We start from the raw sequence: 10,025 nt of genomic DNA on the forward strand, positions 1-10,025 counted from the left end.
GGTTCAAAAATGGATACATCGCCAGAAATCAGGCGCTTGGATATTACAAAATTATTTGCTATGTAGGAGTACGTGCATAGGATGAAATATTTCCAGCCCCTAACATCCTAGAGATTGAGAAAAAGGTTGGCCGGTTAAAAAGAAACCATAAAGCCGCTGGAGCAGATCGGTGGAGAAGCATTGGTGAGCGCACTCCACTGGATCATTACCCAGATTTTGGAGAAGGAAGTATTACCGGAGGAATGGATGGAAGGTATCGTGTGTCTCATCTACAAAAAGGGCGACAAGTTGGATTGCGGAAACTATCGCGCAATCACACTACTGAGCGCTGTCTACAAGATACTCTCTCCAATTTTATACCACCGTCTATCACCGGTTGCAAGAGAGTTCGTGGGGAAATATAAGGCAGGATTGAATGAACGCGCTACAACGGATCAGATGTTCGCCATCCTCCAGGTGTTACGGAAATGCCACGAATACAACGTGCCCACACATTACTTGTTCATCGATTTCCAATCGGCGTATGATACAATCGATCGAGAACTGCTATGGTAGATTGTGCACGAATACGGACTCCCGGATAAACTGATACGATTGATCAAGACGACGATGGATCGAGTGATGTGCGTAGTTCGAGTCCCTTCGAATCTCGCAGAGGGCTACGGCAAGGTGATGGTCTTTCGTGCTTGCTATTTAACATTGCATTAGAGGGTGTAATGAGGAGAGCGGGAATAAACACGAGTGGAACGATTTTCACGAAGTTGGTTTCGCTGATGATATTGATAGCCTAATGGTAAGGCTAATGGTAAGGCTTTAGATCGCCAATCCGGAGACGGCGGGTTCGATTCTCGCTCTGGTCGGGAACTTTTCTCGACTTCCCTGGGCATAGTGTATCATTGTCCTTGCCTCACAATATAGGCAAATCTGACGGAAGCTAACCCTCCGCATCGGGCGACAGGAATGAGAACTCTACGAAAAACGTGACTCCGCCAAAAAGTGCCATGGCGCAGCATAGGCAAAGTGCACTTTATTCACTTTTTCGTATCGAATTCCGCATCGTAGAGAAACAAACAAGCGCTTTTTGGAAAGACATTTTTTTTCTCTTTCAGATGCGCTTAGATCCGGTAGGTACTTACGAACAATTTATGTGATTAATTTGAGGAGCTCTTGCTCCGGCGGATGATCTTCCGGATTTTTGTTAGCTGACCAATCCGGTATCTGTTAGCGTGTGCATCAATAATGATGATAATGGAAGCCATTGCAAATGGAAAATAGCAACTTCTAGAGCAAAAAATTAGTAAAATTTGACGACAAAAAATTGACCTTTTTTATGTAAACAAACGATTTTCCTCTTAGGGGTCGTCCATAAATGACGTAGCTTTTTGGGGGGGAGGGGGGTGTTTGCAATTTTGTGACGAAGTGTGACGATAGGGGGGTAGGGGTTTATGATATGATACGTAGCTTTCTACTAATCCTGTTGAAAATTATTATTATTATTACTCTATTAAAAAGATTTTCAGCCCTAGTCTGGTTCATCTCTTCCTATTGAAAAAAAAATTACGTAAATTACGTAATTTTTATAATATTTTACTTGCATTACGTATCATTATCCAGTAAATCAATAAATGAATATATTTTTTTTTATTCACATTAATGTAAACAGCAAATCATGGAAATAAATACCGACTTCATTTCATAAGACATGCAGCTATCAGAAACAATAACTGTATCTGAGAAAATGGTTTTGAAATCCTGCGTAAAGAATGATGACACAATACAGACAAAAAATAATTTCGCTTGAATGCTTCTCACGACCAATAGTTTGTTTTTGGCATAATGCTATTATTCCAGGAGTTCCTTATATAGTGTCTACAGGGCTCCCTCGAAGATTTCCTCCAGCATTTTCTTAAGGAGCTCCTCAAGTAGCTTTGTAAGGAATGTCCCATGGTATTCTTTATAGGTTTCTTCAACAGGAAAAGGATAACATTTCCACAAGAATTTCTACTGGGAATCCCAGCTAAAGGATCTGGAGGAAACTCAGAAGGAATCTCTGAAGGAACTTCCAGAGGATTTTCAGAAGGCACTCCTGGAGGAATCTTGAAAGAAAACTATAGAGAAAATTTAAAATGAAATTCTGTGAGGAGTTCCTGGAGCAATTTTAGATGGATCTGTCGGAGAAATCTTGAATAAACTTGAATAAGATTATCTGAATATAACTCCTGGTGAAATTTAAGAAAGAAAATCATTGAGGAATTCCAGAAAGAATTATGGGAGGAATCCGTAAAGGGATTCCTCGCGGAATTCTAAGATATCCTGGAGGAATCCTGGATGGAGTGAATGGAGGGATGCCGGAAAAAGTTCCTGGAGTAGACCCGGGAAAATCCTGGATAAATCCTAGAAGGAAGTCCTCGAGGAATCCCAGAATAATCCAGGAAAGAATTCCTGAAGGAATCCGAAAAAGAACTCCTGGAGCAATCCCATAAGAAACTCCTGGGAGGGTTTTGAAAAAATGTCGAAGGGGTTTCATGCAGGGATCTCGGAATGAATATCTGAGTAAATTCCTGAAGGAAACCAAGAAGGAACTCGTGGAGGGATCCCGAAAGGAACTTCTTTAGGAAACCCAGAAAGAAGTTCTGGTGGAATCTCAAAAGAAATTCTGGTTTAAATCCCTGAAGAGATGTCCGAAGAAACTGCTGGTGTAAGAGAGAAGAAGAAAACCTTGAAAGAACTCCTGAAGGAAACTATGGATAAACTTTTAGAAAAAAAACCTTAGAAAAAAAACTCCTGGAGAAATCCAAGAAAGAACTCTGGAAGCAATTCTTGGAGGGATCTCTGAAGGAATCCCTGAAGGAATACAAGAAGAAGGAATTAAATGGAATCTCATAGAAAATTATAGGAGAAATCACAGAAGGAAGTGCTGGAGGAATTGAAAAGGGAGACATTCTCAAAAATGGGAATCCCAAAAGAATCTCCTTGAGGAATTCCAAAATTAACTGCTGAAAGCATTTCAGAAAAAAAAATCCTGCAGAGTCCTTCGAATGTCGTGGTGAATTTTATTCAAATGAAACCAATTTGTTATTCTTAATATATTTAATTATTTAATTTTTTTATACTGTTCAACTTAATATCTTCAGCAGAGGCTCCTAGGCTAATATGGTATTTAACTGTATTGGGATCATCAATTTCCTGCTCTTCTGCATCAAGCAGAACGATGTGTGGTTTATTGAGTCATTAGCTTTGGTGATAATCTCCACTAATTGCACCTATGGTCTTGATGTCGGCGATCTGAACATAGCAGCCGGCAATGTTTTCTCGCTATTGTTGTTTTTTTTTTCATAATATTCTACAAGTTAAAATTGAAATCAGAGCTAAGTTTCAGTTTTTTGTTGCTTTTTAGCGATTTTTTTTAGGGGGGGGGGGTTGTTTAACAAGCTACGTCATTTATAGAGGGGGGTATCTGAATTTGTGACGAAATGCTACGAGGGGGGAGGGGGGTATTAAAAATCGCTTAAAAAAAGCTACGTCATTTATGGACGCCCCCTTATCTCACCAAGCGCCTCTACAATTGGGTTTTTTAGGGGTATCGGGATTATTTTATAATCGGATTCTCCATCCAAAAATTAGTCTAAATCCAAAACTTCATATTTTTTTAAGTGCGGGAACTATTTTTAAAATGCACTTAAAGTTTGTATGGGATTTTTTTTTTTGTTCGGGTGGAACTGTCATTTTATCGATTGAACTGTCATTCTATCCACGAAAATTAAAACTGTTTTGTTATTTTAACCATCAAAACAAAGCAATTGGAATCCAATAAAATCACGTTATACCCAGAAAAATGAGCTCTATCGATTAGGCTATAGAAAATAGCAATATTTTATTCACTAAACAACCTAAATGGAGGTAATCCGAATTAGCCTATACAAATTCATGCAATGACCGGCAAAAAAGCCCTTCAATTATTAAATGTGGACGTGCTCAAAAGAACACTAAGTTGAAGCGAGACAGGCCAAGTTCCAGTGGGAAAGTAGAGCCACAAAGAAGAAGAAGAAGCTCGTAAATTTGAGACGATGGCGGAAATGTACATCCGACTTAAAAATTATGCCAGGCGAATCGAATTAGTCATTAATGTGTCGAAGACAAAGTAAATGATGGCAAAGGGCTCCAGGTAAGAATAACCGCGCCCGCCATCCCAAATTTCCATCGACGGTGATGAAATCGAGGCGGTTGAAGAATTCGTGTACTTGGGCTCACTGATGACCGCCGACAAAGACACCAACAGAGAAATTCAGAGGCGCATTTTAGCAGGAAATCAAGCTTGCTTTGGACTCCGCAGAACACTACGATCGAACAAAGTTCGCAGTCACACGAAGTTAACTATCTACAAAACGCTGATTAGACCCGTAGTCATCTATGGGCACAGAGCATGGACTCTAAGTGCAGAGGACCAACGCACCCTTGGAGTTTTCGACCGGAAGGTGTTGCGTAACATCTACGGCGGAGTGCAGATGGAAGACGGGACTTGAAGAAGGCGAATGAACCACGAACTGCATCAGCTGCTGAGAATACCAACCATCGCGGGTCACGTCATCAGGATGTCGGACAGCAATCCGACTAAAATGGTTCTCGAGAGTCATCCAACCGGTACAAGAAGACGTGGTGTACAGCGAGCCAAGTGGGTCGATCAAGTGGAGGACGATTTGCATACCCTTCGCAGAGTGCGGAACTGGAGACACTCAGTCATGGACTGTAATAGAATGGAGACGAATTTTATGTACAGAAGATGACATTCAGGCCTTAGTTTGACCGGTAAGGTAAGCTAAATTAATATGATTCAAAGAAAAAGTTTCACTACCCTTGCGTGGACGAACTGATTTGTGTCCACGTCCATAATTTCTGGCTCAGGAATCAACATACAAATTGCATTGTACAAATCATGCCTGTGTCCATACTTGTTCCATACACATCAACAAAGCATTGATTGGGAAAAATTGCTTGTTTCTAAAATAGGATTAATCACAACGTTCGTCCTGTCACAATTCATTAATGTTGTCTGAAGAACCAATAATAGCAAAAGAAGCGATACCCTGCATGTTAAATCAGGAGATAATGAGTAATAATTTTTCGATAATTATTCTGTCATATACATTTATCAATCAATTCAATCTACATATAATTATTGCTTTTCATGAGAGATGAGCAGAGTCCGGCTATAGAGAAAGCAAAAAACCAAATTCTTGTTTGAGTAAAACACTTGTATGATGACTTTGAGTTTTAGGTAAAAAGTAGTAAAAATGAAGACAGTTAAAACACCGACGTAGTTAAAACATTCTATACATGCATAATATTAGCTGCATCCGAAAGCAAAAAGTCAAATACAAAAAGTAACGACCTCAAAAATAAATTGCAATGTTGCTCCGTCAGTAGGAAGCAATCTGCATGTTTTTGATTGATGTAAGAATAGTTAGCTTTACAACATCAGTAAACATCATTTGCACAACCCAAGCCGAGAAATGATACGATGATGCCTGCTGCAATAATATTTTTCGTAAAGGCTTTTTGCTGGTAGTTAGCAATGGAGGGGGGCTTTTTTTCATTTCCTTCTCCTGCATTTTGAAATTCTCGTTTTCCCGGACGTGGTCCGGGTGCATACATTTTTAACTCATTCTATAGCTATTTATTTCAGTGACCTCGCGAACACTATTTAGGAATCACCATGTTACTCAAACGAGTGATTCAGAAACTGCGGTCATTTCTTATTCATAAATGATGGATTCACTGTATATTGTCGACATTTCAAATTGCATAAATCATTCCATCTATTTTAACTTTTAATTAAGTGCATTTAAAGTCAAAGTATAATAAAATATTGTAAATCAAAAAGTAAGTTAGAGTTTAATTAATAATTGTAATGTACATACTAATAAAAAAAACCCTTTGTGTCTTAAACACAACAAACATTGAAAAGTCGAGAGTTTCTGCCTTGCACAATAAACTCAATTCTAAAGCAAAAACAAATTTGATATAAATTTTAGGCTTGGTATGCAAATAACACGAACATGATTTTATTACCATCAATGCGAAACATTCCTAAAATGAAGGTCTACAAAAGCACCCAACGTTTTCTTCCGTCGTCGGAGAGAAAAGCTTCTGTAACAATGCTGCAAAGTCTTATTGATGCTAACGTACCTACCAAGAATCCAGTAGACACTATCAATAAATTTAGGCTTCCGAAGCCGGTTGATCTTGCCCTCGCAAACGCTAAAGTTGATGAAGCAACAGCAAAAAAGAGAAACCGGATACCGTGATTTCGGGTGAAATTGGCCATTATCCATCCATTGGTCTATGTCATCGACTACAGGGGATGGCCAAAATGTTTGGGATAGGCAACTTTTTTTCTCCCACAAAAAAAATTAACATGCTGTAACTTTTCATAGAGTGAATCAAAAAATCTCAAATTTTGTTTGTCAACCTATTATATGTGTATCATTGGTACAAATTTGGGCACGATTGATCAATTGTTCGCGAAGTTGGAACCGTTCGGGTAAAACACTATTATTTAGACAACTAATTTTTGAACTGTCATATCTCGGAAACCAGTGAACCGAATTGAATGAATTTTCTAATGTTTATCAACAATATATTGATACTTAATACGACGTTTTAAAATGGAATATTTTCTCACAGCGAATTAAGTTATACCGGATTGAAATTTTTACGCACATGGAGGAAAATAAGTCAAATTTACAGTACCACACAAAAATTACTAAATGTGTTCTTCCTTCAATCTAAATAGGCTCTAATATATCTGATTAGAGATAACTTGAGAACAGAAGTGTATCTTCGGAAAATGTTAATTGATATTCACGATGAATATCAATTGTTTTTTTTTTTCTTCGAAGATAGTCGATGACATTTACCTTACATTGAAGATAGAGCGGGATGGGAAGTTAAAATACAGATGAATAAAAATTTAAAAACAACACACATCTAGAAAATTTGTTATTTTATTGATATAAAATCTCAATCCATATTGGCACGAAAATTATCATTAAATCTGCAACACTCATTACATAACTGATTTACGTCGGAAGGTCTTCCTTTAATATAGAATTATAGCATCACGCAGCGATTGGAGGACGTGGATCTCATAGTCATCAACTTCACGCCGCTGGTCAACTTTTCTCCACACAACGGTACCTACCATCTTCATGGAGCATCTCATGAAAACGAGTGAATTGATTGCGGTCGAAATAATTTCAAACCAACCAAGAGTGAAAACATATAATGGATACGTCGTGAGTATCTTATATTGAAACTTGACTACTGTTGATACTATACAAATCGTTATTTTTGTTGTTGTTAGATTGGCAGCGAACTATAAAACTTATCGACTTTTTAAAAGCTCCTCCGTGAATTCCGTGAAAATTTAACAATGATTTTTTCTCTACTATATGTTTATTTTATATTGGAAATTCTGCCAGGAATCCCCTTTAAGCGTCCCGTAAACCGGGGTCAATTGATAATTCGGGTACTATATTGTAATTCCATACTAGGAACTTTAAAGCGTCGCAATGATCTTGTATGATAAGTGTAGACTTTTAATTTTTAAGAATAAAGTTAGTTTTGCCTTATTTTTTTTAAGAATTTGCAACAAACGATTGCCACTAGGACCTACCGTAAAATTTCTCTTTTAACATTTTTGTGGAGCCCTGGTTGGGAAGTTATGTAGCTATTCCGAACATGAATTGGTTAACAAAAGTTTATTATTTGGTGAAATAGTCATTTGCAAAACGGTGAGTCGATAAAGAGAGCGTCCAATATAGCTCTGGTCCTCACAAGTTCCTACCTCATGCTTCCACGGGTCAAGCGATGATAAAAACCGCCAGCTAAGAGTTGTGTGCTTAGCTGGTAGTGCAGCCTGGGCACTGTTGTCCTTCTGACTTCAGCTAGATTGAGGAGGTACGATCCGAGTGTCTGTTCACCAAGGAGGTGCGGCTCAAATAGCGTCTGTTCTGGCATCCAGCGGCTGAGTAAGAAACGCTGCACCACGCCCAGCTAGATCCAAGGTGGTAGCCCCATCAGCGTGGTTGTCCCAGTGTTGGTTGGGACGTTAAACAGAACTGGCACGATGGCCCTCCGGCGAGACAGGAGTGTTGGCGTAGGCCCAATAAGCCACCCGTAAAAATCCCCATTGCGAATAACATAGGAGAAAATACGACTCGATACAATCGGCAAAGACCCAAGCGACGAAATAAGGACTACGATTGGAAACTTGGAACATGGAATTGAAAGTCACTAGGTTTCACAGGATGTGACAGGATAATCTACGACGAACTACATCCCCGCCACTTCGACATCGTGGCGTTGCAGGAACTTTGTTGGACTGGACAGAAAGTGTGGAAAAGCGGGCATCGAGCGGCTACCTTCTACCAAAGCTGTGGCACCACTAATGAACTGGGAACAGGATTTATAGTGTTGGGCAAGATGCGACAACGTGTGATCGGGTGGCAGCCGATCAACGCAAGGATGTGCATGTTGAGAGTTAAGGGCCGTTTCTTCAACTACAGCATCATCAACGTCCACTGCCCACACGAAGGGAGGCCCGATGACGAGAAAGAAGCGTTCTACGCGCAGTTAGAGCAAACATACGATCATACGATGGTTGCTCGCCGCGTGACGTGAAAATCGTTGTCGGCGACATGAACGCGCAGGTAGGAAGGGAGGAAATGTACAGACCGGTAATCGGGCGAAACAGCCTGCACGCCGTATCGAATGATAACGGCCAGCGATGCGTAAACTTTGCAGCCTCCCGTGGTATGGTAGTCCGAAGCACCTTCTTCCCCCGCAAAGATATCCACAAAGCCACCTGGAGATCACCCGACCAACAAACAGAAAACCAAATCGACCACGTTCTAATCGACGGTAAATTCTTCTCAGATATAACCAACGTCCGCACATACCGCAGTGCGAATATAGATTCGGATCACTACTTAGTCGCTGTATGCATGCGCTCAAAACTTTCGACAGTTATCACCACTCGTCGAAGTCGAACGCCGCGGCTCAATATCGAGCAACTTCGTAACGTAGAAGTGGCTCAAGACTACGCGCAGCAGTTAGCAGTGGCCCTACCAACGGAAGAGCAGTTTGGCGCAGCTACACTTAAAGATGGCTGGAGGGACATCCGATCCGCCATAGGTAGTACCTCGGCTACAGCACTAGGCTTCGCGACTCCGAATCACAGAAACGACTGGTACGACGGCGAATGTGAACAGTTGAAAAACGAGAAGAATGCAGCATGGGCGAGAATGCTGCAACACCGTACGAGAGCGAATGAGGCACGTTACAAACAGGCGCGGAACAGGCAGAACTCAGTCTTCCGGATGAAGAAGCGCCAGCAGGAAGAACGAGATCGCGAAGCGATGGAAGAGCTGTACCGCGCTAAGGACACACGAAAGTTCTACGAGAAGCTGAACCGCTCGCGCAGAGGCTTTGTGCCACAAGCCGACATGTGCCGAGATAATCACGGGAATATTCTCACGAGCGAGCGTGAGGTGGTCGAGAGGTGGCGGCAGCATTACGATGAGCACCTCAATGGCGACGTTGCAAGTACCGAAGGTGGCGTGGTAACAGATCTAGGAGTATATGCACAGGACGAAAGACTTCCGGCCCCTGACCTTCAAGAGATTGAGGAGGAGGTTGGCCGGTTGAAAAACAACAAGGCCGCTGGAGCAGATCAACTACCAAGCGAGCTTCTAAAATACGGTGGAGAAGCACTGGTGAGAGCACTACACTGGGTCATTACCAAGATTTGGGAGGAGGAAGTATTACCGGAGGAATGGATGGAAGGTATCTACAAAAAGGGCGACAAGTTGGATTGCGGGAACTACCGCACGATCACACTACTGAGCGCTGCCTACAAGATACTCTCTCAAATTTTATGCCGCCGTCTATCACCGATTGCAAGAGAGTTCGTGGGGCAATATCAGGCTGGATTTATGGGTGAACGCGCTACAACGGACCAGATG

Source organism: Aedes albopictus, chromosome 1, assembly GCF_035046485.1.
Source record: "Aedes albopictus strain Foshan chromosome 1, AalbF5, whole genome shotgun sequence".
NCBI lineage: Eukaryota > Metazoa > Arthropoda > Insecta > Diptera > Culicidae > Aedes > Aedes albopictus.